At 43.0% G+C, this 20,587-nt stretch overlaps 1 pseudogene; it reads left to right on the top strand.

Moving 5' to 3' along the window:
* Nucleotides 1–8,682: 8,682 nt before the first annotated feature.
* On the top strand, nucleotides 8,683–8,976 carry LOC100951746 (annotated as a pseudogene).
* The last annotated feature ends 11,611 nt before the right edge of the window (nucleotides 8,977–20,587 follow it).

The following is a 20,587-nucleotide window of genomic DNA, read 5'->3' as shown; positions in this document are numbered from 1 at the left end:
CATAAACTAACCGCATAAAATCAGATGCAAATTTTTGTATACATGCACATTTTTCATATTACACTAAAGGACATTTCCCCTCTAGAGAAATAAAGATTTATGTTCACATAAAAACCTGTATCTGATTATTCATAGCAGTTTCTTTTTTTTTTCTTGAGACAGAGTCTCACTTTGTCACCCTCAGTAGAGTGCTATGGCATCATAGCTCACAGCAACCTCAAACTCTTGGGCTCAAGCAATTCCCTTGCCTCAGCCTCCTGAGCAGCTGGGACTACAGGTGCCTACCACGACGTCCAGCTATTTTTTTTAGGTAAAGGGTCTCGCTCTTGCCCAAGCTGATCTCAAACTCCCAAACTAAAGTGATCCAACCACCCTGGCCTCCCAGAATGCTGGGATTACAGGCATAAGCCATCGCACTTGGCCTATTCATAGCAGTCTTATTTGTAATAGCCAAAAATCAGAATCAGCCCAAGTGTCTATCCACAGGTTAACGATTAAATAAACTCTAGTACATACAGACAGATAAACCACAGCAATGTATACTATGCATCAATAAAAAGGAGCAAACAATTGGGCAGCGCCTGTGGCTCAAAGGAGTAGGGCGGCCGGCCCCATATGCCGGAGTTGGCGGGTTCAAACCCAGCCCCACCAAAAACAGCAAAAAAAAAAAAAAACAAGAGCAAACAATTGATACATACAAAAACAGGAATGAAAGCTCAGGAAATTATTTAAGTAAGGAAAGCCGATTCCAAAAGGTTACAGACTGTATAATTCCATCCATATAACATTTGAAATAACAAAGTTACAGGAATGGAGGACAGATTACTGGTTGCCAGGTGTTAGAAACAGCACTGGGGAGTAGAAGGTGGCTGTGATCACGAAAGGGCAACACACTCACCAGGGACCTCTGTGGTTAGGGAACTGTTCAGTATCTTGGCTGTGGCCATGGATAAATGAACCTACACAAATGACGCAATACTATAAAAATTTTAAAAACGCAATTTTACACATACTGGCATATTTGTAAAATTGGGGAAACATGATTAAAATGGAGAAAATGGGGTGGCGCCTGTGGCTCAAAGGGGTGGGGAGCCAGTCCCATATGCTGGAGGTAGTGGGTTTAAACCCAGCCCCCCAGCCAATAACTGCAAAAAAAAAAAAATGGAGAAAATGTATAGATGTCTATACTGGTTATACTATTAAGACTATACTTTTGACTCAAGGAGTAGAATGCCAGCCCCATATACCAAGGGTGGCGGGTTCAAGCCCAGCCCTGGCCAAATACTGCAACAACAACAAAAAAAGAATGCCAGAATATTTTAGGTGGCGCCTGTGGCTCAAAAGGGTAGGGTGCGGGCCCCATATGGCAGAGGTTTAGGGCTCAAACCCAGCCCCAGCCAAAAATCAAAATAAAGACTATACTTTGTAAAATGTTACAAAAGATTTTATAGAACTGGGCACAGTACACAAAGTATCTCTATCTTGTTCCTTCCAACAGCCTGTGGATATTTAATTATGTTAACATATATTTCAGTTTTTAAAATCACGCTAGAATTTATGTATTCTAATTAGTTTTCCCTCTTTTATGGCAACAACCATAGGTGGGGTATTTTTTTCTTTTACATTTTCCAATGATGTTGTCATTATTTTAAACATTTTTAGAATATCATTCACAGCATGTGGCATGTTATTTTGATTAGTTTGTATGGCAGGAGGACTTTATCTTTTATGAATGAGTTTGGAAATTTTTTTTTTTTTGGCCGTTTTTGGCCGGGGCTGAGTTTGAACCCGCCACCTCCAGCATAGGGGGCTGGCACCCTACTCCTTTGAGCCACAGGCGCCACCCTGAATTTGGAATTTTTAAAAAATCAAAAGAAATTCAGACCCACCTTAGTGAAGTGAGTGAACATGGTAGGAAATAGAATTTATAGGCAAAAACAAAGTGACTGCTGAATCATGAGACTGGTTTTCTTTGGGGGCTCAATTCTTTTTTTTTTTTTTTTTTTTGAGACAGAGCTTCAAGCTGTCCCCCTGGTAGAATGCCATGGCATCACAGCTCACAGCAACCTCCAACTCCTGGGCTCAAGCGAGTCTCCTGCCTCCGCCTCCCAAGTAGCTGGGACCACAGGCCCCTGCCACAACGCCTGGCTATTTTTTGGTTACAGCCATCATTGTCGTTTGGCAGGCCCAGGCTGGATTTGAACCCACCACTTTAGGTGTATGTGGCTAGCACCTTAGCCACTTGAGCCACAGGTGCTGAGCCTGTGGCTCAATTCTTTAAGGTATTTGAGACCCAAGAGAAAAATCATATTCTTCTATTACAAAATCCCGTGGCTCAGAGGAGAAGGGCACCGGCCCCATATACCAGAGGTGGCAATTCAAACCCAGTCCCGGTCAGAAAAACTGCAAAAAAAAAAAAAAAAATCCCCTTCTAGAGGCAGCAAGAAGCTACCAGTGGGCCAATAACTGATCTGAAGGTGTGTTTTCACAAGACTGACCCAAAGACTGCTGAGAAGAGTGAAGAGAGACAAAGGAGAAGCAGCGAGAGCAGCTGTGAGGGACACAGACCCATGGAAAATCCTCTTGCTGCTCGGAAGAGTTTCTAGTCAGAGAGGGGTCCTCAGAAGTTAGCAAATCTAACCACAGAGGGGAGAAAACCACCACCACCACCGCCTCCCCCATGCCTGTAATCTGTACTTCAGGCAGCAAATCACGGCTGTGTGTGACAATCCTCCTACCTGCCCATCCCCACCCAGGCTTCGTATAGCCTTTATAGGGATAGAAAAGTACTTACCCCTCCCCACGATGATTAAGGAATTCTTAAACTAAAACAGGTGATTACTATACCCAATTCTAGACTATAAAACTAATGGACAAAAGCGTAAACCCTGAAAAAAAAAATCCTAGAATAGTGCTTTAACATTTAGAAACATGATCTGTAAGCAAAGATTAGAATGGAGATTTAGGCTTAGAGATATGTCTGTCTCTAACTGTTTAGTTCAATCAGCACCTTTACCTAGTACAACCTATATGCTTTGTACTAGGTAACAAGCAAAACAGGTGTATGTCTCTTCTTTCAAGTGCCTTTCAGCCTAGTTGAGAAGAAAGGACAGACAAATACCAAATGAAAAATAATACGAACATTCATTTATTCTATAAATATTTGCAGAGTACTGACTTATATTAGGGGATGTAAAGATGAATCCTGTCCTAGAGAAACTGCCAGCCCAGTAAGAGAGAGGAAAATAATAAGAATACAAATATGCATGGTTCAATGAGAGCAGAGAGGCAGAAACATGCTGAGTCAGCAGTGGGGTCCAGGCATGGCTTCCCAAGCAGATGGGCGTAAGCTCAGTTTTGAAGAATGTAGTAGTTTGTAACTAGGACTGTTCCCACCCAGAAAGGCTTTGGAAATGAGGGTGGGCAGTTTTTGTGGTTAGCATAATGACTGAGTTGCAGAGGTCAGGTAGGAAGAAAGAGGAGGAAGGAGCCACTACTGGCATCCAGCACCCAGAAACCGTAGATCTATCCTACACAAAGAATTGTCCCAAGAGCAATCCCTGTTGAGAATCATTCACATAAATAGATTTTAATGAAATGGATCATGGAGTGAGAGGCCATTTCAGGCAGAATAAATAATAGACACAACTACACAGAAGTATAAAGGAAAGGCCTGTTTGCAGAGTCACAAACTCCACGGCTGTTGAAAAAGATGTGTTACGAGTGTTTGCTAGAGTTTGAACGTGTCCCATAGAAAGCATGTGCTGGAAACTTAATCCCCAAAGCAGTAGTGGTAACAGGTGAAAGCGTTAGGAGGTAATTAGATCATGAGATCTCTGCACTCATGAATGGATTAATGTCATTATTGCAAGAGAGTGTTTGTTATAAAAGCAAACTCAGCCCTGACTTGTTCCCTCGTGCTCTCTGGCCCTTCCACCTTCCAGCACAGAAGACATGGTATGAAAGCCCTCGCCAGATGCAGCACCATGATCTTGGACTTCTCAGCCTCCAGAACCGGGAGCCAAATAAAGTCCTTTTCTTCATAAATTACCCAGTCTCTGGTATTCTGTTATAGAAGCACAAAACAGACTAGGAAAATTGGTACTGAGAAGTGAGGCTGTTGCCATAACAAATACCTCAAACTGAAACAGCTTTGAAACTAGGTAATGGATGGAGGCTGGAAGAATTTGGAAGAGGAGGCTAGAAAAAGCCTAGATTGCCATGAATGGAACATTAAAGGTAATTCTGGTGAGGGCACAAAGAAGACTAGAGCTACAGGGTGAGCCTAAATCTTCCCATGGATTCCTCAATTGGTTATGATCAGAATATTGGTAGAAATATGGATAGTAAAGGCTATTCTGATGAGGTCGCGGGCAGAAATGAGGAACCGGGTATTGGAAACTAGAGTAAAAGCCATCCTTGATAACTGCAAAGAACTTGGCAAACTTGTATTTGTGACCTAGGACTTCGTGGAAGGTAGAATTTAAGAGCAATGAACTAGAGTAGCAGGTAGAAGAAATATCTAACAGCAAAGTATTCAAGATGCTACACAGCTTCCTTTAGCTGCTTACAGGAAAATGAGAAAAGAGAGAAATTAAAGACGAAATGTATAATTAAAAGGGATGCAGAACAGAAAGGTCTGAAAAACTCTCAGCCTGGCAATAAAGAATAAAAAAGCCTGTTGGGAGAGAACACTAAGGGTGCAGCCAATCCGTTTGCTAAAGAGATTAATATGTATAGAAAGAAACCAGGTTCTATTAACCCAGACAATAGGAGAATGACCCAGAGGGCATTTCAGAGATTACTAGTGCCACCCCTCCCATCATGGGCCCATAATGCCAAGGGCTGGGGAAGGGAAATGTCAAAAGAGAGGCCAGGGCACACTTGGAATTTCAGGGCATGCTGCCCAGGCCTGTCCTCAGTTTCTGCTTGGTTACTCCAGGTGTGGCTCCAGGGGGCTAATGTGTGGGGACTGTGGGAAGTGCAAGCAGCAGATCTTGGGTGGCATCCATGTGGTGTTAATTCTGCAGTACACAGAATGCAAGAGCCATGGGGCCATGGGAGCTTCCAAATAGATTTCAAAGGACATCACAGATGTCCGGGGTAAGGCAGACACTTGTCACAGGAGGAAAGCCACTATAGAGAGTCCTCACTGGAATAATTCCTAGTGAAGCCATGAAAATGGGCAGGCCCTGAGACCCAGAACTGAAAGGCCACCAGAGTACAACGCCCACCTGGGAAAGCCACAAACAGGCTGCCGGGTGGACTGAATGTAAGGATGGAGCTGCCTGAGGCCTGGTGGCCCAACCTCCATCCCAATGTGTCCAAGACAGGACGTGGAATCAAAGGAGATTATTCCCCAGCTTTAGGTCTTAATATTATTTTCTCTGTTGAGTTCTGGACTTGCTCAGAAGCATTGCCCCTCTTTTCTTGTCTATTTCTACCTTTTGGAATGGGAATGTCTATCCTTTGCCTGTCCCGTCATTGTATATGTTGAAAGTATATAACTTGTTTTTATTTATTGCTTATAACTTGTTTTGATTTCACAGGCTCACAGCTGAAGAGAATTAGCCTCAGGATGACTATACCTTAAGTCCCACCCATATCTAATTTAGATGCAATTCTAAACTTTTTGAGTTGATGATGAAACAAGTTAAGACTTTCAAGGCTATTAAGAGGAAATAAATGTATTTTGCCTTGGGATAAGGATGGAAATTTGTGAGCTCAGAGACAGAATGCTATGGTTTCAATGTGTCCTCCACAAAGCACAGGTTGGAAACTTAATCCCCAGTGCAATAGTGTTGAGAAGTGAAACCTTTAGAGGCTCTGCCCTCATGACTGATTAACGCCATTATTGTGGGAGTGGGCTCATTATCATGAGAGCAGGTTTGTTATCAGAGCAAGTTCAGCCCCCTCTTGCTCTCACCTGGGCTCCTGCCCTTCCACCTCTCACCTCCTGCCGTGGGACAGGGCAGCACAAGGGCTCTCCGCAGATGTGGCCCTTCTGTCTTGGACGTCCCAGTCTCCAGAACTGTAGGCCAAAGAAATGCCTTTTCTTTATAAATTACCCAGGCTGTGGTATTTTGCTAGACCAGACTTAGTCAGTAATGGAAGGAGAGAAGTTCTGAAACTTTTCCCGTACCTCAATGATATGTCACACTAAGTAATGTAGAGTCCAAACCAGTGAGTGGCCTTTTAAGTAGGGGAAGAATGAAAAGAAAATTATGTTTTAAAGGTATCATCTTGGAAGCAGGTAGGAGATGGGTTGGTAGGTGGGGAGAGACCAGAGTCAGGGAATCCAGCTAAGAGACCATAGCTGTCCGTCAGGCAAAATACCTTGAAAGCCTGAATGAAAACAATACCATAGAGAAGGCAAAAAAAAAATCAAGGGATATTTAATGGACTAAATGGACAGGCCTCAGAGCTAAAAAAGATGTGTATTGGGAGAAGAATGCAGTATAAAATGAGGTGCTGCCTAATTTATAAAAAATTATTTTAAGTAAAAAAAGAAAAATTGGGAGGGGCTATGCATCAGGAGGAATCTAAGGTGACCCCTTGGTTCCTGTCATGGAAAACTAGGTGGTCCATTGACCAAGACAGGAACAGGGGAAGGAGAAGGAGAGGAGGGAGCTTGGTGAGATGAGATGACTGGTGTCCAAGATGAACCGAAAACACAGATCTGGACATCCCAAAAGAGAGGTCTGGGCTAGAGAGAAAAATTTTGGTAATGTTCCATTAGGAACAGATGAGATGATCAAGGGAGTGAGTACTTGCAAAGGCAGAAAGGCTTATTGTAGAACAGAAACTTGGAGGACTCCAAAAGAAAACTGGAGTCTCATGAAATTCACTGAGAAAGAACAGTCAGAGCTGACATTGCTTAAGGACTATTTATTGTACTAGGCAGTGTTCTGAGTTCCTTTATCTAATCTTCAGAACCATACAGAGTACCTATTGTTACCATCCCCACTTTACAGACAAGGAAAGTGAGGCACAAAGAAGCAGAGCACCGTTCCCAAGTTCACACGACTGGTAAGTGGCAGAAGCAGGATTCAAACCCAGACAGGTTGGCTCCACATCCCTCATGCCCAATCATCTCATTCTGTTGCTATTGTAGAAATTTAGAAGGGGTGTAAGCAACATGACAAAATCCAAGAGAACGGGGAATTTCAAAGACGAGATAGACAAGAAAGCAAATGTTGTAGGGTAAATGAGGCAAACCAAGATAACTCAGCTCCATGATCTCAGAGGCTGCCGGCCCCATCACTGACCACACTGGTGTCAGTGTCGGTGGAAGGAACAGTGTGATGTAGGCAGATGGAGCAGCAGGAGTGCAGATAACCAGGTTAACCAGTAAGTGCTGATAGTTCAAGAAAAGAGGAGACCCTTCTGCCTGACGTCAGAAAAGGCTGCACTGAGAAAAGGAATCACAAGTGGTACCTTAAGAAAGGAGGAATAGGCTCGGCACCTGTGGCTCAAGCTGCTAAGGCGCCAGCCACATATACCTAAGGTGGCAGGTTCGAATCCAGCCTGGGCCCACCAAACAACAATAATGGCTGCAACCAAAAAATAGCCGGGCATTATGGCGGGCACCTGTGGTCCCAGCTACCTGGGAGGCTGAGGCAGGAGACTCACTTGAGCCCAGGAGTTGGAGGTTGCTGTGAGCAGTGAAGCCATGGCACTCTACCCAGGGGGACAGCTTGAGGCTCTGTCTCAAAAAAAAGAAAGGAAGAATAAAACAAAAACAGATGATCAGTGAAATAGTGAAAGCCAAATCGAAGAACTGTTGTGATTTATATCCACCTTTACCCCTGGGCTCCTTTGACCTGCACAAACATGAACCACCTATACAAAGAATAATAAATACAAATTTCTATCACATACAAAACAGAGACTGTAAGCATCAGCATCTGGAATTCAAGATCAAAACAGCAAAGAACTTTCATACAGATTAACTATTACAACAGTGCAACACATTACAAAGAAACCTTTAACTAACAATATTTATTTTTTTAAAAAATCATCCTAAATGTTACGAAGGGCATAGAGAAATATAAGGCCCTACCCTTAAGAAGCTTATGAAGAGACAAGTCCAAACACATGAACAGTCTGGCAACAACCAAGAACTAAACAAATAGTTCAATAGTAATATACAATGCTTAGACCTTGCAAAGGACTTCAGGGAGGCCACGAAGACTAAGGACTCAAAAAGGACCATAGTGCTCGGAAAATAGAAAGTTACTAGTTACTGGTTCAAGTACAGTGGAGATAGAAATGAAAGGGGCTTTTGGTTTTTGTCAGTTTTTATGGTAGTGGGGACATGTACATATTTGCAAGGACAGACAGCAGAAATGAGGACATCAAAAGTCCTGGAGAGAACAGATCCTGGCATGTGAGGCCTCATGGCCAGGGATGCTAAATACCCTATAATGCAGACGGTCCCACACACGAAAGAACTCTTCTATGTCCTTTGAAAATGAGATTTAAAATTTGCCTCTGATGGCTTTGGCATACCTTTTCCTTAATGCAAAAAGAAAACATTAGCGACATTGAAAAACCTCCTCCAGACAGGGGATTTCTCACAGGCAGATTCCTACCTTTTGGGAAAGTCACACCAATTAATAATATCCTTGGTGTAACCTCCTAGGAAAATAACAATATCCTTTTGGCTCGCCGAGCACCATCATGGCGGTTGGCAAGAACAAGCGCCTTACGAAAGGCAGTAAAAAGGGAGCCAAGAAAAAAGTGGTTGATCCACTTTCTAAGAAAGATTGGTATGATGTGAAGGCACCTGCTATGTTCAATATAAGAAGTATTGGGGAAACACTAGTCACCAGGGCTCAAGGAACCAAAATTGCATCTGATGGTCTCAAAGGTCGCGTGTTTGATCTACGGCATTTAGATGTCAATGTGTTTCCTAAAGCAACACTAAGTGCTATGCTTTGGCCAATGCACTATTACAAAGACACTAGGAACTAAATGCTTTACAGAACCTAAGTCAGTAAATGCCAAATCAAGGCAGATTTTCATATGTCATGAATTAAACGACTCTCTACATGTTCTGGGAAAAAACTGCAACCCCAAACCCTCATGTTAGCAGTAAGTGGGGATACACAGGTGTATGCATGCAACAAGGAAGCATGTCTTGTTGTGTTTCACATTACTGCTTTTCCCTTACTGGGCCCAATAGTGTGTTTTTGTACAAATTGTAGTTTGTAGCAATCCTGCATTGAGCAAATCTGTCAGTGCCATTTCCCCAACAGCATGTGCTCACTTTGTGTTTCTGTGTCACATTCACAATATTTCAGAGTTCTTCATGAGTATTCCATGTGTTATGAGGATCTATGACCAGTGATCTTGGAGGTTACTATTGTAATTATTTGGGGGTACCACAAAACATACCCATTGAAGATGGCAAACTTACCCAATAAATATTGTGTGTTCTGACGGTGCTACCTTCTGTCTGTCCTCATCACTCCCTGGGCCTCCCTTACTCCCTGATACACAGTAATATTGATATTCAATTAATAACCCTCCAATGGCCTCTAAGTGTCTAAGTAAAAAGAATCACACTTTTCTCACTTTAAATCAAAAGCTGGAAATAATAAAGCTTAGGAAGGCATGTCAAAAGTTGAGATAGGCCAGGCGGCACCTGTGGCTCAGTGAGTAGGGCACCGGCCCCATATACTGAGGGTGGCAGTTTCCAACCCGGCCCCAGCCAAACTGCAACAATAAATAGCTAGGTGTTGTAGCAGGTGCCTGTAGTCCCAGCTACTCGGGAGGCTGAGGCAAGAGAATCACCTACGCCCAGGAGTTGGAGTTTGCTGTGAGCTGTGTGACACTGCCACGGCACTCTATCAGGGGCGATAAAGTGAGACTCTGTCTCTAAAAAAAAAAAAAAAAAGTTGAGATAGGCCAAAAGTTAGGCCTCTTGCACCAGTGAGCCAAGTTGGAAATGCAAAGGAAACTTCTTAAAGGAAATTAAGAAAGTGCTATCCCAGTGAATACACAAATGATAAGAAAGCAAAACTCCCTTATTGCTGATGTGGAGAAAGTTTTAGTGGTCTGGGTAGAAGATCAAACCAGCTACAACATTCCCTTAAACCAAAACCTAATTCAGAGTAAAGCTCTAACCTAACTCTTCTTCAGAGCTCCTACAAAGGCTGAGAGAAGGAAGGAAGCTGCAGAGGAAGGGTCTGAAGCTTGCTGAGGTGAGTCCATGAGACTTCTGGAAGGACGCCATCTTCCTAACACAGAATTGCACGGTGAAGCACCAGCACTGGTGGAGAAGCAGCAGCAAGTTACCCAGAAGGTCCAGCTGATATCCCTGATGAAGGTGCCACACTAAACAACAGATTTCCACTGGAGACAAAACAGGCTTATATCCTATGATGACCTGTAGGACTTCCATAGCTGGAGAGAAGAGTCAATGCCTGGCTTCAAAGTTTCAAAAGACAGACTGACACTCTTGTCAGCGGCTGATACAGCTGCTGATTTTAAGCAGAAGCCAATTTCATTTACTATTCCAAAAATCCTAAGACACTTAAGAATTATGCTTAATCTTCTCTGTCTGTGCTCTATAAAGGAATAACAAAGCCTGAATAACAGCACATGTGTTACAGCGCAGTTTGCTGAATATTTTAAGTCCAGTATTGAGATCTGCTACTCAGAAAAAAAGATTTCTCAGCTTGGCGCCTGTGGCTCAAGTGGCTAAGGTGTCAGCCACATACACCTAAAGTGGCAGGTTCAAATCCAGCCTGGGCCCGCCAAACAACAATGACAGCTGCAACCAAAAAATACACTGGGCATTGTAGCAGGCGCCTGTGATCCCAGCTACTGGGGAGGCTGAGGCAGGAGACTCGCTTGAGCCCAGAAGTTGGAGGTTGCTGTGAGCTGTGATACCACAGCACTCTACTCAGGGGGACAGCTTGAGACTCTGTCTCAAAAAAGAAAAAAAGACTTCTCTCAAAATATTATTGCTGATAAACAACATAGCCGGCCGCCCAAGAGCCCTGAGGGAGATTTACAAGGAGATTAATGTAATTTTTATGTCTACTAACACAACATCCATTCTGCATCCAATAGATTTAGAAGTAATTTCAACATTCAAGTCTTATTATTTAAGAAATACATTTCATAAGGCTATAGTTGCTATAGTGATTCCTTATCTGGGCAAAATAATTTGAAAATCTTCTGGGAAAGATTCACTATTCCAGATGCCATAAGGAGTATTCATGATTTATGATAGAAGGTCAAACCATCAACATTCACAGGACTTCAGAATAAGTTGATTCTAGCTATCATGGATGATTTTGAGAGATTCAAGACCTCAGTGGAGGAGCCAACTAAAGATGTGGTGGAAACTACAAAAACATTAGAGGTAGAGCCTGAATTGTTGCAATCGTGATAAAATTTGAGCTGATGAGTTGCTTCTCATAGCTGAGCAAATCTACCCCTAGCAAAGATGTTGTGAGCTTTGTTGACATGACAACAAAAGATGTAGAGTATCTAATAAACTGAGTTAATAACCCATTGGCAACGTTTGAGAGGATTTATTCCAATTTTTAAAGAAGTTCTGTGGGCAAAATGCTATCAAACAGCATTGCATGTTACAGAAAATCTTTCATGAAAGGAAGAATCAATCAATGCAGCAAACTTCCTTGTCTGATTTTTAAAAATTGCTACAGAAACCGTCAACCTTCAACAACCACCACCCCGACATCAACGTCAAGACAACATCATCAGCCTTCCACCAATAGCAAGATTATGCCTTGCTAAAGGCTCAGATGGTCATTAGCATTTTTTAGCAATAAAATATTTAACTAAGGCATGTTACACTGTTTTCTAAACATGCTGCTATGGAAAACTTAACAGACTACAGTATAATCCAAACATAACTTTGTATGCACCGTGAAACCAAAAATTTCATGTGACTCACTTTATTGCACAACAGAACCACAGTATCTCCAAGGCACGCCTCAGTATGGTCAGTTCCTACTCAGTACTTCTCATCACATTAATTGAACTTCTAGTGCATCTCAACCCCACTCCTAATATGCACACAAACACACAAACTTTTACCTATCTCATCTCCTAGTTCTTTAAGTCCCTATACTCTACTAGATGATAGTCCAGTCACACAGCCCGGGTGGACATAACAATGGGTTAGGGTGACCAGATTTTAACATCTGTAAGGCGAGACAACATCGCCGGAGGGCGGGGGGGGGGGGGGGGCGGGGCGAAGCCTGGGGCAGGGCCTGACAACAAGGCAAACTTTGATAAGCAGTTCTCTATAATCACTTCTCAGCAATTATTTATTACAGTTTAACATAAAATTAACAAAAATAATATAAAACTCATATTCTGGCGAAATAGTCATATGGCGGTCGAAAACCGTATATTCCCTTCTTGTTCTCCAGCCCGTTCGTGCATTTTTTCCAAAAATCGGGACTTTTTTAAAACGCCGTGGGACGCGGGACAAATTGATGAAAAGCGGGACTGTCCGGCCAAAATTGGGACGTCTGGTCACCCTACAATGGGGTAGTAATGAGCTTAACATTTTGATCTTCCCTACCAGAGGAAGATCAAATATCTTTATTCAACACACTGACTCAAAAAGGAACACGGAAGGAGGCAACGCAGGCCTCGTTGCCAAATTACAGAAAATTCACAGTTCCTTGCCAGGTCTGTGTGTAGACACATGCACTGTATACACCACAGACCTGTGTAGGGGTGTGTCCTATACATTTAGATGACATGTTTGTGGGGAAAACCTCATTTCAGATGAGAGTACACAGAGCATTTAATAAAACACACACACCATGCAAAATTCCCTATGTGTGGAATGTGTCTAGTAACAATCACTGAATGAATGAATGACTTATTGCAGGTAGTCCAGAACACCGTGCTGGACTCCATCCATTGTATGCATCTCTGTCACGAGCTCATGCCAGACCATCTTCTACCAATTCAGTTTTACCTTCGTAACTATATCAATGTTTTGGTTTGGTTTTTTTTTTTTTTCTTTTTGCAATTTTTGGCCAGGGCCAGATTTGAACCCACCACCTCCAGTATATGGGGCTGGTGCCCTACTCCTTTGAGCCACAGGTACCACCCACACATCAATTTTTTTTTTTAAGAACCATAGTCATTCTTTCAGTTTTCTCCATCCTTAAGATGCCACCTCACTCTGAACAGAAGATGTCATTCCTTACTTTGAAATCAGTATTTTCCAACAACTGGTCACAGATTAGGCCCTTGGAACTCTTTCTTTCTGGCTGGGCATCTCCTCCCGCAGCCCCCTCTCCTCTTCATTAAGGTAAGCTCTCCTCCTGTGACCTGGATCCCATTTGTTCCTAACAGCCGAGAGACTCTGTACCCCCAGTAGTCCCTCCTTCTCTGGTGTGCTCAAACCCTCCTTTCCTGATGCTCACATGCCCTCGGCCCTGTGCTCAGCACTGGAAATTGTAAGGTGAATAAGCCAGGGCTCTGCCCTCAGGAATTCTTAGTCTGTTGGAAGCAGCAAGGATTAAAGCTCTGGGGCCAAGCAATGAACATCCAAGGGAAGAGAAGCACTGGGCAGTAAGAGAACGCAGGAAAGGCACTGATGTCCCTGGGAGTGGGCACGGTAATGTGCGGGATGCCTTGGTAAGTTTATTCTAAGTGGACTTCCCTTTTGTCCAAATGACAGACTGGATATCCTGAGAACACTATTGCTAGTCTATATTGAAGAATTATTAATACTTAAAGGCACAGCTGAACTCTCCCAACAAAATAGGGAGCTCTCCAAAAGTCATAAAATAAAGACTCACTGAAAAGCAGAGTGAAGACCTACTAAGACCAGAGCCCTGGAGAGTTTTGCTGGTCTCAGCAGCCCAGAAAATTGAGTTTAATGGCCACTGAAAGCAAGAGTCGACATCTTGACCCCTGTGTGGTAGGGACTGAGAACTGAAATCCCTGAATGAGGCCATACTCCTAAGGGCTACGCCTCTATTCAAGTACTAATAATAGAAAAATATGACCAACCACTAACAAAAGGAAAAGGCAAGGAATTTTTCTGTCCCAGCCTAAGTCTGATGGGGATGGGGTGGGGACATTCTCTGAAGCCCTTTAACTGAAAAATTAACATATAAAATGGTCCCAGGCTGGTAACATTTGCAGTAAACTCAGAATTACAAGACTCTGTGGTTAAAGTCTCACTGGACACAGGTTCACAATTTAATGTTATAAAACACTTGACAAAACTATTCATCAGTACAAACAGCAAAGTTAGGAACTTGAAATAATAGACTAACCAAATATTTTGTAAAAAACTATGTTTAAATAAAGATGTTAAAAAAAAAAAACTGAAAAACATAAGGAACAGGATACTATCCAAAAAGACCAGGCCAACATGATAAAGAACCAAACAGAACTTCTGAAAACAAAAGTCATAGGGTTTGAAATTTCACTGGGTAAGTTAAATAGGAAAGAAGAAAAGTGAAAAGATCATTAGTATACTGGAGTTTGGATCTTGAAAAAATTACCCAGAATATATTACAGAGCTGCAGAAGGTCAAAAATATGAAAGAGATGTTAAGAAACACGAAATATAAAAGTAAAGGGTTCGAGGTATTTTTATAGAAGCAGCAAGGAGGGCAGTGTATGTGGAGCAGAATGAGTGAGGAGAGTAAAAAAGACAAGGACATAAAGAAAAAACAAAGGACGCAATCACCTAAGGCCCCATGGGTCATTACACATAGAACTTTAATTTTTCCTCTGAGTTTGAAGACAATCCATCTGTGGGCTGTGAGCCAAGGAGTGGAATAATCTGTCATGTACACTAACAGGAACGCTCGAGGGCTGTGCCGCAGGCAGATGGAGAGGGACTGAGAGCAGATGCAGGGGACTCGTCTGGATGCTACTGCAATAACCTGGGTACGAGGTGACGGTGGCTAAGACCAGAGGATAGCCAAAGAGCTGGTGAGGAGTAGTTGGCTTCAGAATAGATTCTAAAGGGAGGGTCAGCAGCATTTCCTGACAAATGGGACACATGAGAGAGACTTGAGATGACTCCCAAGTTTGAAGTCTGAGAAAAGGATGATATTATTACCATTAGCAGAGATGCGGTACGGAGATGGTTGTACAGATTTGGGAAAGCAAACAAGAATCCAGTTCTGGATACGGTGCGTTTGTGATGTCCACTGGTGGTGAGCTGTCCCCTAGATAATGAGATATACAAGTCTGGGCTTTACCTGGCCCACCTCAATGCTTTCACTGATTCACTCTTTCATCAAAGCACCCGTGTGAAAGTGAAAAGAGGTTAAAAGGAGAAGGAATAGAGACTGTTTCTGCCCTCAAGGGTGCTGACAGCTCATGGGGAAGGAAGGTTTTTCTGTCACCTGCCTCAGAGCCTGGGCGGGAGCAGCAGATGCTGCCTTTATCTTCTAACACCTGGGAAGGTGTCAACAGTGGAGTGAAAAGAAACATTCAAAAAGTGGTTTTTAGAAACCCAACCAAGCTGTCATGCTGGCTATCTGGCTTGTGGCTATGGCAGACAAAACGCACAAGGACAACACAAGAAAACCAAACCACATCAACCATTTTATGAGAAAAAACACCCTCGAACTTTTCCCTAGTACAGTTAGTTCTCTGGGTAGAACTTGGCCTACAGAGCTATTTTCCTTGGAATTCATTTTTTTTTTTTCAAAGAAAAATGAGTCCAGGTTTTCTAATGAGCAAGAAAGAGGACAAGACCAAGATCTGGGCGGCTGTCCTGGCTCCCCGTCCACAGGTCCGCCCTCCCCTCCTTTGTGACTTAGTTTCTCAATGTGTAAATAATGCAGAAGGGAAAAAATATTTTCCACTGCCTACGCACAGTACTTTTTTTGAAGATTAATGAATTAATGTGTATGAAACACTATGAACTACTCAAATGAAGGGACAATGAAACTCCTATTTGTAAGTTTTTGAGGTCAAGACACAGCAATTTAACTTTCTTCTTACAAGCCCCACTGAAAACTAGACTAAGCTATCAGGACCTACCATGCATGGGGCTATAGAAACAAAATGAGATGCTGTGATCAAGCTCTCCTTGGAGTATCTTTCCAGCACAAGGTTTTCTAGAAATAGTCTCTGAAGACAAAAATACAATATCAAATAGGTCCAAATCATTAAAAACAAACAAAAAGCTGCCTCTCTAGTAAGGCTCAACACAGGAGTTAAACATCTTGACCTGTGAACCACAGTTAGGCCAAGTTCCTCACTGTTGTACAAGCGAGAAGCATGACAATCCCTGGGAGAAAATATGGACTTTTGTCCAAGAGCCATAGAATTGAGCACATTGTATGAGCCATCCATGAAAAGAGCTTTGTTGAAAGCATTACCCCTCGTTTTCTAAATGCTGTCCAACTGCACTCAAACGCTGACAATTAACATGGATGTGAATAGGCCACTGTACAGATTCTGTTCATAATCCAAATGGATGGGTTTCCTTGCTCAATCTGATTTTACATTACTATTCAAATAACCTTTCACTTTGTCTAATTCCTGGCTCAGAACATGCCACGGGCCAGATGAACACAGCATCTGGAGGGGAAGTGTCTCTCTGACACAGCAAGGATATGGTTGGATTACTGTGAACACGAGTTTTCACTCACACACCTCAACTTTTCATTTCAGAAAAAAAAAAAAAAGAAGAAGAAAAAGGAGTGGTGGTGGCTGGAAAATGACCTAACACATAAAGAGTTGAAACAAGCAGCAAGCTAAAAACGACACCAGGACAAACCTGAATCTGGACCAAAGATTTTAATGAGTTAATACTTTCTAGCAGTATTCCATGGGGTGGCCAGCTTAATTATCCTGCCGTGGACACCGAGGCACGAAAAGCTTAAAAACTTCCCCAAGTTCAGTGCATTCTAATCCCTTATCTATTAATGACTCATGGTAAATTCCAGATTTCCAGGTCTGTGTTTACGTACATGGTCACTAACCTTCCAACAGGTCCCTAATTTCAGCCCCAGCTCTTTCCAATGCATGGAGCTCACTGGTAAAATCTCAACTTTTGGGTAGCACCTGTGGCTCAAGGAGTAGGGCACCGGCCTCATATGCTGGAGGTGGCGGGTTCAAGCTCAGCCCCAGCCCAAAACTGCAAAACAATCTCAACTTCTGAAAATACTGCTCTGGGCAGCTATCCACTTCCTCTCCTCTAGAGAGGGCAGCGCTGGGCCTCCCCTGCTGCTTAGAGAGCAAAGGCCTTGCTCTGTACCTGCCCTTAGAAGCTGCTGAGTGAGAGCCCTCTGCCTCTAAGAGCCTCAAGCCAAGCTTCCTTCCTTTCTTCTCTAGAACAGAGATTTGTGAGGTTCTGGTCGTTTGGCATTTTTCCCTTTGTTCTGTTAACAGCTGGATCTCCCTTCTGGAGAATCCCATATTGTGGACAGCTTTGATAGGAAGTAGGATCCCATTGTTCCTACAGAAGCCAATGGGATTTCATTGACCTTCTCCCTGCCATGGTGCAGCCAAAGGCTGGCTACATGACTAGGACGCTTACGCAGGGGTCCACTCTTAAGCAGACAGTAGCAGGGGGGCAGTCAGCTTCATACTTAGGCACCAAAGTCCCAAAGTCTGTATCTGTTGTTTGTACTCAAGAACTAGGGCCGAGGCACTCCACATCTCACTTCTTTCAACTGTCCTATGCAAACCAGTTATTCTACCCCAGGTGGCCAATTCCACATATTCCCCTGAATACTACATATACCACCTTCCTGGAGAAGACAGGGCAAAGTGCCCTGACAGGTGTAAGCAGAGGGCGTGAACATCAAACCCCATCCAGAGTCTGGGCATGAACAGGGCGGCCAATTCCGGAGAAGACTAGTGAGTCTTGGAGGATGAAGACGAGTTAGCTGGATTAAAGAGCAGGCACATTCCAGCATATGCACGGGGGACAGAAAGCACATCAAACTCTGGAGGATTTGAAATTCCTTCCCTGTATCTGTGTGCAAGAGACAAGGAGGCAATGGCTGAGACCTAGTACATGAGCAAGGTCAGCTCACTCGGCGCCTTGCATGCTGGGCTACGGATGTGAGTCTCCAGCCTGAAGTTAGCAGGGGCTTAGAAGTATAAGCATAGATCCTCAAATCCTAAGAGATCAAAATTCTGTTTTCCCTGAGTAGCTTTTTGAAGTCTCTGACATTCACTCTTCATACAAATACATGCTCTCACCTCCATAAAACACAACATAATATTAAGCCAATCTGCTATAGTTAAACTCATTCCAGAATAATTTAATTTGTGTATTTAGCAGCAGATAATCAATCCCACCACATGCCTGAGCAAGGCAGGAAGCAGAAGGAGCTGCAGTCTGTCCAAGGAACTGAGGCAACCAAAGTCACGTGTCCTTGGATTAGGACCTCCAGTTCTGACCGGAGTTATGATTTGGGGCAATTTATTTAACCTCTTGTAGCCTCAGGTTTTTTATCTGTAAAATAGAGCTATCAATGAGAACAGCTACAAGACCACTGGGATGATAATACCAATACACTCCAAGCACCTGGTACGCATACCTGCAGGCTGACACCATCCCTTTCTTTGCACCCTGGGGCATCACTAAAAAGCCAACGAGCGAGCAATTGAGTTCCTGCATCTGCCCGTTTCCTATGTGATGCTAAACTGTCACTCAATCACTTGAGGGCTCAATTTCTCCATCTGTAAAATGGGGATAATAATCATCATCCACTCCTGGACATGTAAGGATTAAATGAGATTCACAGAAGCTTCAATGGACTCCAGATACATAAAATACTATTACTACCAAGTATTTGCATACTTATACAAGTGACCTTCTCAAAGAGATATTTCTGACACCACCTTTGAATTTCCAGTTCAACCACTTTCCTCCTATCACTCATAACCTACAAAGGCTCTTTATGGCTTATTGTGCCTCTCAAATTATTTGGCTTCCAGCCCTCTTAAATGTGGCCCCACCCTGCCTGGCCACCTACTGCTATTTCCTTCTGCCCCCAAATGTGCACGCTGCCCCTCTCACAGTCCACACTCATCTCCACTCCTGCGTTCTCCATCTTCCCAGTGCCCCTGCCTAGAATCTCTCTAGATGGGTAAATCCTAAAACCCACCTCACTTCACCTCCTCCACGAAGCTCCCCCATGACTCCAGCAATAAGAATTCTCTCCTAGTTCTGAACTCTCAACCGGACTTTCAGTTGATATTGTATGAGTTGGTAAAATTCTCTAATTGTCTTTCTGCTAGTGCTACCTCCTCAACTAGATACTAAGCTTCATGAGGGGACAGATCATATCGCCCTTTATGTCCCCTCTCCGTAACATTTCAGAGTAGTTAATACAACAGAGGAAGGAAACAAGGACTAGAGGTTCTCAAACCTCTTTGCAACCCCCAATTTTTTTTTATTAAATCATAGCTGTGTACATCAATGCAACCATGGGGTACAATGTGCTGGCTCTAGATACCATTTGAAATACTTTAATCAAACTGGCCAACACAGCCCTCACCACATTTTCTTAGTTATTGTGTTAAGACATTTATATTCCACACTTAGTAAATTTAACATGTATCCTTGTAAAATGCACCGTATGCAACCCCACATTTTTACCCTCAATTTATCTCTATAAACCTTTAACAAGCACTTACTCCACCCTCCAAAAAGAACCAAAAAGAGTTAGGCCAGTTCCTCGTCTCACGGGCTGGAGAGACAAATGGAGCAGGGTATCTGAGCCATGACGGTCACGGCGCTGTGTTCTCTCTCAGACTTTCCGTTTATAGCCATAGTTGAGACATAAAATTGCCTCTTTCCTTACAGGAATTGAACCATAAATTCAGACAAAGATCCACTTCACAAGTTGAGATGAGAAAAAAAGTTAGAAATAACCTAAAAGTTCCACATTGAGAATAGTACAGTAATAGAGAGTTTTACATAGAAACTAAAAGTGATCATTTTGTGGTTTTTTGGTTTTTCCTTTTTTTGAGACAGTCTCATTCTGTCACCCTAGGTAGAGTGCCATGGGGTTATAGGGTCATAGAAACCTCAAACTTTGGGGCTCAAGTGATCCTCCTACCTCAGCCTCCTGAGTAGCTGGGACTACAGGTGCCTACCACAATGCCCGGCTATTTTTAGAGACAGGATTTTGCTCTTGCTCAAGCTGGTCTCAAACTCCTGAGCTCAAGCACTCCACCAGCCTCAGCCTCCCAGAGTGCTAGGATTACAGGCATGAGCCCCTGCACCCAGCCAAACAAGTGATCGTTTTGGGGTATTTAATAGCATGAAAACATTAGTAATACAAAACGTGAAAAAGATGTTGGGGGTATACAGTAGGTGATCTCAATTGTGTTACATGAAATAACAACAAGTTGTCACTGACTGCAGGTTTGCTATACACCAGGCCCTGTATGCTACCACTTTAAAAAGTGACAGCAACAAGGGTAGCTTTGGTAAGACCATTAACATGTTTGGTTTCAAGTCAGAGCCTCTTAGTCTACAGCAATCGCTTTCCCTCCAATAACTGCTATGTAGAAAATCTGTAACTATTACTAAAATGGGAAATGTCACTATTCCTATTTTATTAAGGATGAGAAAACACACT

Source organism: Otolemur garnettii, unplaced genomic scaffold (assembly GCF_000181295.1).
Source record: "Otolemur garnettii isolate 467f Iridium unplaced genomic scaffold, OtoGar3 scaffold00017, whole genome shotgun sequence".
NCBI lineage: Eukaryota > Metazoa > Chordata > Mammalia > Primates > Galagidae > Otolemur > Otolemur garnettii.
Note: the sequence above shows the minus strand (reverse complement) of the source record. Positions and strands in the feature narration are given on the sequence as shown.